Genomic DNA, 14,515 nt, shown 5'->3' with positions numbered 1-14,515 from the left:
CCTTTATACTAGGTGCCGAGGGGAGGAACCAAACTGGAAGGGGATGTGTCCAGGTATAACAAACACACACAACGGTGGTCCATATAGGACAAAGGCACAACTGAGGTCCACCACAGGTACAGGTTCATAGCTCCTTGAAAGTGGAGTCACAGGTGGACAGAGTGGTGAAGAAGATATTCGGCATGCTTGGTTTCATTGGTCAGAACATTGAATACTGGAGTTGGGACGTCTTGTTGAAGTTGTACAAGACATTGGTAAGGTCACACTTGGAATACTGTGTACAGTTCTGGTCACCCTATTATAGAAAGGATATTATTAAACTAGACAAAAAAGATTTACGAGGATGCTACCAGGACTTGATAGTTTGAGTTATAAGGAAAGGTTGGAGAGACTGGGACGTTTTTCCTGGAGCATAAGTGGCTTAGGGGTGATCTTATGGAGGTTTATAAAATAATGAGGGACATAGATAAGGTAGATAGTCAACATCTTTCCCAACAGTAGGGGAGTCTAAAACTACAGGGCATAGGTTTAAGGTGAGAGGGGAGAGATGCAAAAGGGTCCAGAGGGGCATTTTTTCCACACAGAGGGCGATGAGTGTCTGGAACAAGCTGCCAGAGGTAGTAGTAGAGGCGGGTACAATTTTGTCTTTTAAAAAGCATTTAGACAGTTCCATGGATAAGATGGGTATAGAGGGATACGGGCCAAAAGCTGGCAATTGGGACTAGCTTAATGGTAAAAGCTGGGCGGTATGGACAAGTTGGGCCAAAGGGCCTGTTTCCATGCTGTAAACCTCTATGACTCTATCTATCCCCAGCGTTTTGCTTTTATTTTAGCCTTTTTAACATGTTTTTGCCAGATTTTAACAAGCCGGATGTTATGAGGGTCCGGGCACCTTTCCTCAACAATGCTCCTCTCCACTGAAGAGTGTACAGAGATGGGTTCATGAGATTGGGTATAACAGGTTATATGAGGCAATATACTTTCTAAATTATATAAAAGTTTATTAAAGAATCTAACGTGTAATTCACTTTTGATGATAAGTATAACATTGATGGATCTCGGAAGAATAAATTTAATTTTATTCCTATTGGAGAATCTCGTCCTATCAACGTTACAGACAATAGTTAAGATATCTATCAATATTTAAAGTAATATTCATCCTAAATCCCCAAGTAGAAAGCTATCGAGTCAGGCAAAGTGCCTCTATTCCAATTAAGGGAATAACTACCATCGCCACACTACAGTAGTTATGCCTTTACCTTTTGAGACATTGAAATGAATGTAATAAGTCCTACTGTGTGGTTCTGATATTCCTACTATAAAAGAACAGAACCAGCATATTGGCCACATGTGCTGGAAAACAGTCTTTGCTTTTGTCAACATCTTTCGGTTTAGTCAACATCCTTGAAGCAAACGATACCGTGCAGATAGTGTTCAATACACGCAGTTTCGAGGATTCAATTGACAAGTTATTTAGGGTCATCCATTAGGTTATCCATTGGCAGATGAAGTTTAGTCTGGACAAATGTGAGGTAATGCATTTTGGAAGGTCTAATACAGATGGGAAATATACAGTGAATGGCAGAACCTTAAGAGTATTGGTAGACAGAGGGATCTGGGTGTACAGGTACACAAGTCACTGAAAGTGGCAACGCAGGTGGATAAGGTAGTCAAGAAGGCCTACTGCATACTTGCCTTCATCGGCTGGGGTATTGAGTTTAAAAATTGGCAAGTCATGTTGCTGCTGTACAGAACCTTAGTTAGGCCACACTTGGAATATAGTGTTCAATTCTGGTCACCGCACTACCAGAAGGATGTAGAGGCTTTGGAGAAGGGACGGAAAAGATTTACCAGGATGTTGCCTGGTATGGAGGGCATTAGCTATGAGGAGAGGTTGGAGAAACTTGGTTTGTTCTCACTGGAACGATGGAGGTTGAGGGGGGTGACCTGATAGAAGTCTACAAGATTACGAGGGGCATGGGACAGAGTAAATAGTCAGAAGCTTTTTCCCAAGGTGGAAGAGTCAATTACGAGGGGGCATAGGTTTAAGGTGCGAGAGACAAGGTTTAAAGGAGATAGATGAGGCAAGTTTTTACACAGAGGGTGGTGGGTGCCTGGAACTCACTGCCAGGGGGAGGTAGTGGAAGCGGATACGGTAGTGACTTTTAAGGGGCGCCTTGACAAATACATGAATAGGATGGGAATAGAGGGATATGGTCCCCGGAAGGGGAGGGGGTTTTAGTTCAGTCGGGCAGCATGGTCGGTGCAGGCCTGGAGGGACGAAGGGCCTGTCCTTTTGCTGTAATTTTCTTTGTTCTTTGACTGCATAGACCACCTCCAAACTTCCCTTGCCTATCTGCGAATACTCGTTTTCTGCATCTGGCAGGGTTCTAGAAGCAAAGGCAAGGGGCCTCTCTGCCCTGTGGGATAAATCAGCTCCCACTCTGTATGGTGATGAGGCCTTGCATGGGATTGTTAGAGTCAAAGTATTGAAAAGAGTTAAAAAAATAATTTGCAAAGATGAGTCAGGAACATTTGACACGTTCAGCAATATTGATAATTGAAAGTGCGTTGTCACAAGATTTTACCTACGATGATGTAATTGATAATTATTTGAAGAAAGAGTGAAGAAAAGCTATCTAAATTGCCATGCCAACAAGGGATGAAGCAAGAAAATCTTAAAAATCAGTCCCGCTTCCATATTCTCCTGTTTAAATTCTGTTTTTCAAAGCGGGGAATATTGCTGCTCTGATACAGTGGCTGCAGCTGGTCACATGTTGATAGCTCTAACCATCATCACTCTCAAGACTTCCTCTTCAGAAAGTCTCTATAGGACAAGGAACGGAATCCTCCTGCAGACGGAGCCGCTGATATGGATTCACCAGACATTTCACTCACATGAATTTATGGCAATAACTTCTTTGATTTTGTCAGAGGAAGTGGGGAAGTTAACTTCTGAACCTGAATGATACTCTGGAATGTACGGAATGATGGCGTATTGGAGTATTTGCTCTGGATTGGCTCATGATCATCTGCACTGGCCTGTGCTGCAGTGATGTCATTGGTTGCAATTATACAGGGCCTCGGTGAGGCCACACCTAGAGTATTGTGCGCAGTTTTGGTCTCCTTTTCTGAGGAAGGATGTTCTTGCTCTCCAGGGAGTGCAGCAAAAGTTTACCAGGCTGATTCCGGGATAGCGGGACTGATGTGTGAGGAGAGATTGACTAGGTTAGGATTGTTTTCGCTGGAGTTCAGACGAATGAGGGGGGATCTCATAGAGACTTATAAAATTCTAACAGGACTCGACAGGGTAGATGCAGGGAGGATGTTCCCGATGGTGGGGGGAGTCCAGAACCAGGGGTCACAGTCTGAGGATTCTGGGTAGACCGTTTAGGACGGAGGTGAGGAGACATTTCCTCACCAAAAGAGTGGTGAGCCTGTGGAATTCATTACCACAGGAAGTAGTTGATCGCAAAACATTGAATGTATCCAAGAGGCGGCTGGATATAGCACTTGGGGTGAATGGGATCAAAGGTTATGGGGAGAAAGCAGCATTGGGCTATTGAGTTGGATGATCAGCCATGATCGTGATGAATGGCAGAGCAGGTTCGAAGGGCCGAATGACCTCCTGACCTATTTCTAGATCTATGTTGATTTATTCATCTCGTTGCTCATCAGCAAGTTCCACATCTGCTCGTCTCAAAACTCACATTGCATTCTTGACCATCTTTACCGTCATCCTGACAAGACGGAAGCTTGGATTTCAGAGTCATAGGCTGGAATTCTCCAGACCTTCACGCCGGCGGGATTCTCCGGTCCTGCTGACAGCGCACCCCCTGCCCGTGGGATTGCCGCCGGTCTGGGGTGACGTCGATGGGAATTCCCATTGACAGCGGCAGGACCACGGAATCCCGCTGCTCGCAAGCAACACGCCACCTCCTGCAGGCGGGAAGCATGCGGCTGGGAGGCCAAACAATCCTGCCCATAGAGCCAAACAGCACAGAAAAGGCCCTTCCGTCCATCGAGTCTGCACTGACAATTACTACCACTAAAGTTGCGCGAATCGCATTTTCCAGCATGTGTCCCATATCCTTGAATGTTCTGATATTTCAAGTGCTCATCCAAATATTTTTTAAAGGTTGTAAGGTTTCCGGTCTCCACTACCTTCCCAGGCAGCGCATCCCAGATTCCCATCACCCTCTGAGTGAGAAAAAGTTTTCGCAAATCCCCTCTGAATCTTCTGCACCTCACCCTAAAACTGTGCCCCCTTGTGACTGACCCCTCAACCAAGGGGAACATCTGCTCCCTATTCACCCTGTCCACACCCCTCATAATCGTAGACACCTCAATAATGTCCCCCCTCAGCCTTCTCTGCTCCAGAGAAAACAATCCAAGCCTATCCAGTCTCTCCTTATCGCTCAAACGCTCTGTCCCAGGCAGCATCCTGGTGAATCTCCTCTGTACCCCCTCGAGTGCTATCACATCCTTCCTATAGTGAGGTGACCAGAACTGCACACAGTGCTCCAGCTGTGGCCTCACCAACGCTCTGTACAGCTCCAACATCACCTCCTCGCTCTTATACTCTATACCACGATTGATAAAAGCAAAAGTACCATATTCAGCAATTATTCACACACACATGTTTTCACAAGTGAAAAAGCAGTGATCGATGTGTGTATTTATGTGGCTTCCTTTCAGTTCTGTGGGGCGAGGGTGGGTCGGGAGGGACACGAAGTTGTGCCCTGACTGTAAGTGCGGTGGAGGCAGGTTCAACTGAGGCATTCGGGGGGGCATTGAACAAACAAAGAACAAAGAACAATACAGCACAGGAACAGGCTCTTCGGCCCTCCAAGCCCACGCCGCTCCCTGGTCCAAACTAGACCATTCTTTTGTATCCCTCCATTCCCACTCCATTCATGTGGCTACCTAGATAAGTCTTAAACATTCCCAGTGTGCCCGCCTCCACCACCTTGCCTGGCAGCGCATTCCAGGCCCCCACCACCCTCTGTGTAAAATATGTCCTTCTGATATCCATGTTAAACCTCCCCCCCCTCACCTTGAACCTATGACCCCTCGTGAACGTCACCACTGACCTGGGAAAAAGCTTCCCACCGTTCACCCTATCTATGCCTTTCATAATTTTATACACCTCTATTAGGTCTCCACTCATCCTCCGTCTTTCCAGTGAGAACAACCCCAGTTTACCCAATCTCTCCTCATAACTAAGCCCCTCCATACCAGGCAACATCCTGGTAAACCTCTTCTGCACTCTCTCTAAAGCCTCCACGTCCTTCTGGTAGTGTGGCGACTAGAACTGGACGCAGTATTCCAAATGCAGCCGAACCAACGTTCTATACATCAGACCCCAACTTTTATACTCTATGCCCCGTCCTATAAAGGCAAGCATGCCATATGCCTTCTTTACCACTTTCTCCACCTGTGACGTCACCCTCAAGGATCTGTGGACTTGCAAACCCAGGTCCCTCTGCGTATCTACACCCTTTATGGTTCTGCCATTTATCGTATAGCTCCCCCCTACATTAGCTCTACCAAAATGCATCACTTCGCCTTTATCTGGATTGAATTCCATCTGCCATTTTTTGCCCAAATTTCCAGCCTATCTATATCCATCTGTAGCCTCTGACAATGTTCCTCACTACCTGCAAGACCAGCCAATTTTGTGTCGTCCGCAAACTTGCTGATCACCCCAGTTACACCTTCTTCCAGATCGTTTATATAAATCACAAACAGCAGAGGTCCCAATACAGAGCCCTGCGGAACACCACTAGTCACAGGCCTCCAGCTGGAAAAAGACCCTTCCACTACCACCCTCTGTCTTCTGTGACCAAGCCAGTTCTCCACCCATCTAGCCACCTCCCCCTTTATCCCATGAAATCCAACCTTTTGCACAAACCTCCAACCTTTTGCACCAACCATGGATGATTATTTGAATAGAAACATTGTGTAAGGGTACGGGGAAAAGCCAGGGAAATGGCACAAAGTCATGAAGCAGACATGGTGGGCCAAATGGTCTCCTTCTGTGCTGTGATTGTGAACGTCACTCCGACTTCCCACTCCCATCAATGGACTTTTGTCCAGAGTGGAAAATTCTGCTCAGATGTGGGCGTAACCGTACCCACACAGTGAATGGCCAATCAGGTGAGGTAGCTAGCTGCTGATCGGGGAGATATTTAGTACCACATGCGAGAGCCTTGAGGAGAGGAAGAGAGAAAAACGGGCTGGAGGGGAGGTGCTTCACTGCAACATATCACCATGGATGAAGCCTTCATACTCCGCTTCAATGGAGCTGTTAACAGAGTCTTGGAGCAAAGTCAAACGACACTTTGAATCATCATTAATCAGCTGGAGGTCTCTCTATTCTCCTTTATGGTCTATTAATCACTGCAGAAAATTACACAAATGCACTTTGATCCTTCCTTCCCTTTCTGCTTCTGGATCTCAATGTTTTACAATCGCTTCATCAAAGGCCATGCTGTTTCAAAGAAACCTGGGCGTTCTCAGTGGCCCGTTCTCTCAGACTCCTGTTCCCAGTGTTCACCCTGCGGGCCTGTTCGATGAGGTTTGACCCCCATTAACCCTGACAGGAATGAAGATTGTGGGAGGGTAATCACCGCCTGCCCCCGCACTAACTCACCCGCAATACCACTCTTCCTTAAGGAGCAGGGCTACTTATCTCCTGGAGGACCCAATTCCCTTCCTATCCACCATCCTCAGGGAAACACGGGCTGGCGATGTGGGGGGTGGGGAGAGGCAATGGGGGGAGGGGACGGTGGGGGGAGGGGGAACAGGGCTGGACCCAGACAGATTTTCCTTCTCTCAGTCAGGAACAGTAGTCTTGTTAGAATCATAGAATCCTACAGTGCAGAAGGAGCCATTCAGCCCATCGAATCTGCACCGACCACAATCCTAACGACGCCCTATCCCCATAACCCCCATTTATTTACCCAGCTAATCCACCTGACACTAGGGGGAAATTTAGCATGGCCAATCCACCGAACCCGCACATCTTTGGACTGTGGGAGGAAACCGGAGCACCCGGAGGAAACCCACGCAGACACGGGGAGAACGTGCAAACTCCACACAGGCAGTGACCCAAGCCGGGAATCGAACCCGGGTCCCTGGCGCTGTGTAGCAGCAGTGTTAACCACTGTGTCACCGTGCCACCTGCTGCTGATGTTGGCTGACTCCTGCAGAGCTGAAGGATTGGGCCTGGATCCCCTGGACTGTGTCAGCCGTGTCTCAGAGACTAAAACAATCGTCACAGGGCTGTGGAGAGAGAATAGAGCCAATGATTCGAGTCAGGAGAGGGTCATCCAGACACGAAACATTGGCTCTATCCTCTCTCCACAGATGCTGTCAGACCTGTTGAGATCTTCCAGCATTTTCTGTTTTTGTTTCAGATTCCAGCATCCGCAGTATATTGCGTTTGCCACAGGGCTCTGGTGGTCTAATCCAAGAAGAGAGTCTTGGTGCTGCCTTTTGGATGAAACATTAAACCGAGGCCCCGTTCGCCCTCAGATAATCGCTAAAGATCCCTTTTCAAGGAGGAACAGTCGAGCTGTCCTCATGTCTGGTTAATAGTTATCCCTCAATAAACATCTCTAAAACAGATGAACAAGTCACTGATGGTGGGAGCTTGCTGTGTACAAATTGGCTGCTGTGATTCCTACTTCACAACTCTTCGAAAGAGAATTGGATAATTATCTGAAGAGAAATAATTTTGCAGGACTACAGGGTCAAGGGGGAGGGGAAGGGGAGTAGAGAGTTTGCTCTTGCATATTTGACACCTCGACAATGATTGAGAGCTTCAAGTTTTTAGGTGTCCAGATCACCAACAACCTGTCCTGGTCCCTTCACACCGACGCTATAGTTAAGAAAGCCCACCAACGCCTCTACTTTCTCAGAAGACTAGGGAAATTTGGCATGTCCACTATTCATCAACTTCTATAGATGCACCATAGAAAGCACTCTTTCTGGTTGTATCACAGCTTGGTATGGCTCCTACTCTGTCCAAGACCGCAAGAAACTACAAATGGTCGTGAATGAAGCCCAGTCCATCACTCAAACCAGCCTCTCATCCACTGACTCTGTCTACACTTCTGGCTGCCTCGGAAATGCAGCCAGCATAATCAAGGACCCCACACACCCAGGACATTCTCTCTTCCACCTTCTTCCATCGGGAAAAAGATACAAACCAACTCAAGAACAGCTTCTTCCCTGCTGCCATCAGACTTTTGAATGGACCTACCTTATATTAAGTTAATCTTTCTCTACACCCCAGCTATGACTGTAACACTACATTCTGCACTCTCTCCTTTCCTTCTCTATGTACGGTATGCTTTGTCTGTATAGCACGAAGTGTAGACTGAGTCAGCAGGAAGTGTAGACAGAGTCAGCGGGAAGTGTAGACAGAGTCAATGGATGGGAGGCTGGTTTGCGTGATGGACTGGGCTACGTTCGTGATCTTTTGGAGTTTCTTGTGGTCTTGGGCAGAGCAGGAGCCATACCAAGTTGTGATACAACCAGAAAGAATGCTTTCTATGGTGTATCTGTAAAAGTTGGTGAGAGTCGTAATCAAGCGGCACTTACTCAGCAGGAACCTGCTCAGTGACGCCCAGTTTGGGTTCCACTCAGTTCCTGACCTTATTACAGCCTTGGTTCAAACATGGACAAAAGAGCTGAATTCCAGAGGGTGAGGTGAGAGTTATTGCCCTTGGCATCAAGGGTGCACTTGACTGAGTGTGGCATCAAGGAGCCCCCGCAAAACTGGAATCAATGGGAATCAGGAGGGAATTCTACGTTGGTTAGAGTCATAGCTGGCACAAAGGAAAATGGTGGTGGTGATTGAAGAGCAATCATTTCAATCCAGGGACATCTCTGCAGGAGTCCCTCAAGGTAGTGTCCTCGGCCCAACAATCTTCAGCTGCTTCATCAATGACCTTCCCTCCATCATAAGGTCAGAAGTGGGGATGTTCGCCGATGATTGCACAATGTTCAGCACCATTCACAACTCCTCAGATACTGAAGCAGTCCATGTTCAAATGCAGCAAGATCTGGACAATATCCAGGCTTGGACTGACAAGTGGCAAGTAATATTCATAGAATCATAGAATCCCTACAGTGCAGAAGGAGGGATTTCGGCCCATCGAATCTGCACCGACTCTTACCCATGCCCTATCCCCTCAATCCTATCCTGGTAATCACACGTATTTTACCCCGTTAATCCCCCTAACCTATCTTTGGATGCTAAGAAGCAATTTAGCAAGACCAGTCCACCTAACTGGCATATCGTTGGACTGTGGGTTGAAACCGGAGCACCCAGAGGAAACCCACGCAGACACAGGGAGAACGTGCAAACTCCACACAGACAATGACCTAAGGCCAGAATTGAACCCGGGTCCCTGGCGCTTTGAGGCAGCAGTGCTAACCACTGTGCCACCGCGTTGCCCAAGAGCCAGACAATGACCATCTCCAACAAGAGAGGATCTAACCATCGCCACTTGACAGGTCCAAGACTAAGCCAGTTTCTGATCCATCTCACCAAGTTTCCCTGAATTCCATGTGCTTCAACCTTCTCAATCAGTCTCTCATGTGGGACCTTGTCAAAGGCTTTGCTAAAATCCATATAAACTACATCAACTGCACTTCCCTCATCCACACACTCGATCACATTTTTAAATAATTCTATCAAAGGTGGGAGGCTCTTTGCCAGAAACTGGCTGAAGGAGAGAGTGGTAAACAGGACAGGCCACCACTGATGTTGTTGAGGTTGGATTCAGATGAAGAGCTTCAAAATTTATTCTATGGAGGCAACGTGTTCCAGTCACTCAGGGGATGAAATTCTCCCAACAGCCTCCACCACCCCCCCCCCCCCCCCCCCCCGCCGCCCCCCCCCGCCACAGGAATCGTAGCGGGCGGGACATGGACCATGCAAAGATCTATTGACCTCGGGCAGGGTTTTCCAGCCTTGGGGAGAGCACGGCCAGAAAATCCCACTCAGGGAGTGCAAGTCACTGCACTTTTACATACATTTTGTCAGCGAGATCTATGGTAGAAGCTGCAAAGTTCTAACATGAGGGAAAGGTGGGCTGTCTAATGAGGTTAGGCTGGTATCTGCCGGAGTTTAAAAGAATAAAAGGTGACTTGATCAGAACATTTATGATCCTGAGGGGTATTGACAGGGTGGATGTGGAGAGGATGTTTCCTCTTCTGGGAGAATCTAGAATGAGGGGTCACTGTTTAAAAATAAGGGGTCGCTCATTTAAGACAGAGATGAAGTGAATTATTCTCTTCTCAGGGAGTGCTCTCTTCTTCAAAAGGCAGTGGAAGCAGAGTCTTTCAATGTTTTTAAGGCAGAGCTGGATAGATTCTTGATTAATAAGGGGGTGAAAGGTTATCGGGGGTCGGCAGGAATGTGAGTTTGAGGTTAAAATCAGATCCGTCAGGGTCTTATTGAATGGTGGAGCAGGCTCGAGGCATCTTTTGTTATGATCCCAATTGGTGTTACTACTGAACAGGGAGATCCCAGAATGGAAGCCCAGCTCAATAGACCCTAACTCTCACTTTTGTTTTAGAATATGTAGTAATAACGAATCTCAGGACAACTTTGAAAATTTGATAATAATGCAATATTTCTTCACTCCCCTCTTATTTTCACAAATGTACTCAGATTTCAAGAATAGCACAGGTCACACAACATAACTCATACTACAATGCTCTCAATAACCACACAGTCCCTGTAACTCAAGAGGCTAACTGTGGTCAGACAACACCCCTCTCTGAATCCCAGTGGCAGATGCCACTCAATCGATCTTCCATCTATTTCGCCTCAAATTCCCCCTCCTCAGATGATTGTCACATGAATGATTCTGAATTCCACTCTCAAAACAAATGCTTTAAAATCTTCTTTCAACCAATTATTTCCATCAGGTGTTTTCATCAAGGATCCACCTCCAGGTTTTCCAATTATCCTTTCAAACAAGGCTTTCTCTCAGCTGTTTTAGCAAGGACCCACATCCAGGTTTTCCAACTCTCCTTTCAGTATTCCTTTGTTTTTAATTGCAACATGCATCCAAACCTCTACACAAAAACTCCCGGGTACTGAGTCCCCAACAGAATACTATTGTTTCAAAAGGCTGGAAGTAAGGCTACCAAGCTTATGATTGCTTCAGATGTCTGGCTTTTCCCTCACTGACTTCACACAGGTCTGCACTTCCAGCTTTTCAGGGGCCAGTATCTTGTTCCAATGGCATTCCTCTTTCATCCTTTCACTTCAGTCTTCCGGGAAACTTGGGAGTTTCCAGAATTAACCGCCCTTGAGCTTCTTGGGAGCTTGCTTTCATGCCTATTACTCCAATGTACAGCTTTCCAGTTTCTAGCAGAGCTGGGAGTTGTCCCCTCTCTAGCATCCTATCTCCAACTACCTGGATTCAGTGAATCATTAAGACGCAAAAGGTTTTCTCCCGAAAAGTGCCCCTTTAGCTGCTAAGCAACATCTCATTCTTTCCACCAGCTTGTGTTTACTTTCCTCATCGTAAACTCACTCAGCACAACGCAGAAAACAGTTTCCCCCACATATACAAACAGCTTTGTTTAACATGAATCTAACCTGGGTTGTGCCCTTTCCGGGACAAACACTAAATTAATCCGACCTAAATCTGTACCATGTTTCTAATATTTAACAAAAAATGTATAGATCACTTAAACTACCTCTGTTTCCTGACACTTCTCCTGTTTCTAATTGCTACGTGCCAAAAAAATGCCTAACCAGGTATCTCTCCCACTCTTACCGCCTGCCGCTGGCATGTTTGGAAGGATTTGCAGGTTGATGGTTAACCTGTTTGACCACGTTTAGAATGTGTCGTCCTTGGCCGTCAAGTCCTGGATTGGGATTACGAACCTGGACCTTCTGGCTCAGGGGCAGGGACACTAACCCACCGCGCCACAAGTAAACAGGGTTCGTTTAATATCTTCTCCACCCAAAATCAAAAGCATATTGGAATTCGAGTGAGACTCACCAAGGACTTCCTGGGGGAGAGTGAGTTTGGGGTGGGGGGGAGGGGGGGGGTGTGATCAGAGTTTGAACAGTGTGGGTTTAGAGTGGGATAAGGCATCCTGAGCTGGAAAACGAGTTTCATTTTATTTGTGGCAATGTTAGGCCATTAATCATTCATCTGATCTCAGACATTTCAGTCCAGTAAAGAACAAGAGGTGGCAATGATAACCTTTTGAAAGAAAGCAAAGTTAAAATAAGGAGCCTCTCTGAACTAATACATCCGACCAAAGGCTTTGCTAAAATCCATATAAACTACATCAACTGCACTTCCCTCATCCACACACTCGATCACATTTTTAAATAATTCTATCAAAGGTGGGAGGCTCTTTGCCAGAAACTGGCTGAAGGAGAGAGTGGTAAACAGGACAGGCCACCACTGATGTTGTTGAGGTTGGATTCAGATGAAGAGCTTCAAAATTTATTCTATGGAGGCAACGTGTTCCAGTCACTCAGGGGATGAAATTCTCCCAACAGCCTCCACCACCCCCCCCCCCCCCCCCCGCCGCCCCCCCCCGCCACAGGAATCGTAGCGGGCGGGACATGGACCATGCAAAGATCTATTGACCTCGGGCAGGGTTTTCCAGCCTTGGGGAGAGCACGGCCAGAAAATCCCACTCAGGGAGTGCAAGTCACTGCACTTTTACATACATTTTGTCAGCGAGATCTATGGTAGAAGCTGCAAAGTTCTAACATGAGGGAAAGGTGGGCTGTCTAATGAGGTTAGGCTGGTATCTGCCGGAGTTTAAAAGAATAAAAGGTGACTTGATCAGAACATTTATGATCCTGAGGGGTATTGACAGGGTGGATGTGGAGAGGATGTTTCCTCTTCTGGGAGAATCTAGAATGAGGGGTCACTGTTTAAAAATAAGGGGTCGCTCATTTAAGACAGAGATGAAGTGAATTATTCTCTTCTCAGGGAGTGCTCTCTTCTTCAAAAGGCAGTGGAAGCAGAGTCTTTCAATGTTTTTAAGGCAGAGCTGGATAGATTCTTGATTAATAAGGGGGTGAAAGGTTATCGGGGGTCGGCAGGAATGTGAGTTTGAGGTTAAAATCAGATCCGTCAGGGTCTTATTGAATGGTGGAGCAGGCTCGAGGCATCTTTTGTTATGATCCCAATTGGTGTTACTACTGAACAGGGAGATCCCAGAATGGAAGCCCAGCTCAATAGACCCTAACTCTCACTTTTGTTTTAGAATATGTAGTAATAACGAATCTCAGGACAACTTTGAAAATTTGATAATAATGCAATATTTCTTCACTCCCCTCTTATTTTCACAAATGTACTCAGATTTCAAGAATAGCACAGGTCACACAACATAACTCATACTACAATGCTCTCAATAACCACACAGTCCCTGTAACTCAAGAGGCTAACTGTGGTCAGACAACACCCCTCTCTGAATCCCAGTGGCAGATGCCACTCAATCGATCTTCCATCTATTTCGCCTCAAATTCCCCCTCCTCAGATGATTGTCACATGAATGATTCTGAATTCCACTCTCAAAACAAATGCTTTAAAATCTTCTTTCAACCAATTATTTCCATCAGGTGTTTTCATCAAGGATCCACCTCCAGGTTTTCCAATTATCCTTTCAAACAAGGCTTTCTCTCAGCTGTTTTAGCAAGGACCCACATCCAGGTTTTCCAACTCTCCTTTCAGTATTCCTTTGTTTTTAATTGCAACATGCATCCAAACCTCTACACAAAAACTCCCGGGTACTGAGTCCCCAACAGAATACTATTGTTTCAAAAGGCTGGAAGTAAGGCTACCAAGCTTATGATTGCTTCAGATGTCTGGCTTTTCCCTCACTGACTTCACACAGGTCTGCACTTCCAGCTTTTCAGGGGCCAGTATCTTGTTCCAATGGCATTCCTCTTTCATCCTTTCACTTCAGTCTTCCGGGAAACTTGGGAGTTTCCAGAATTAACCGCCCTTGAGCTTCTTGGGAGCTTGCTTTCATGCCTATTACTCCAATGTACAGCTTTCCAGTTTCTAGCAGAGCTGGGAGTTGTCCCCTCTCTAGCATCCTATCTCCAACTACCTGGATTCAGTGAATCATTAAGACGCAAAAGGTTTTCTCCCGAAAAGTGCCCCTTTAGCTGCTAAGCAACATCTCATTCTTTCCACCAGCTTGTGTTTACTTTCCTCATCGTAAACTCACTCAGCACAACGCAGAAAACAGTTTCCCCCACATATACAAACAGCTTTGTTTAACATGAATCTAACCTGGGTTGTGCCCTTTCCGGGACAAACACTAAATTAATCCGACCTAAATCTGTACCATGTTTCTAATATTTAACAAAAAATGTATAGATCACTTAAACTACCTCTGTTTCCTGACACTTCTCCTGTTTCTAATTGCTACGTGCCAAAAAAATGCCTAACCAGGTATCTCTCCCACTCTTACCGCCTGCCGCTGGCATGTTTGGAAGGATTTG

This window comes from Mustelus asterias, unplaced genomic scaffold (assembly GCF_964213995.1).
Source record: "Mustelus asterias unplaced genomic scaffold, sMusAst1.hap1.1 HAP1_SCAFFOLD_350, whole genome shotgun sequence".
NCBI lineage: Eukaryota > Metazoa > Chordata > Chondrichthyes > Carcharhiniformes > Triakidae > Mustelus > Mustelus asterias.
Note: the sequence above shows the minus strand (reverse complement) of the source record.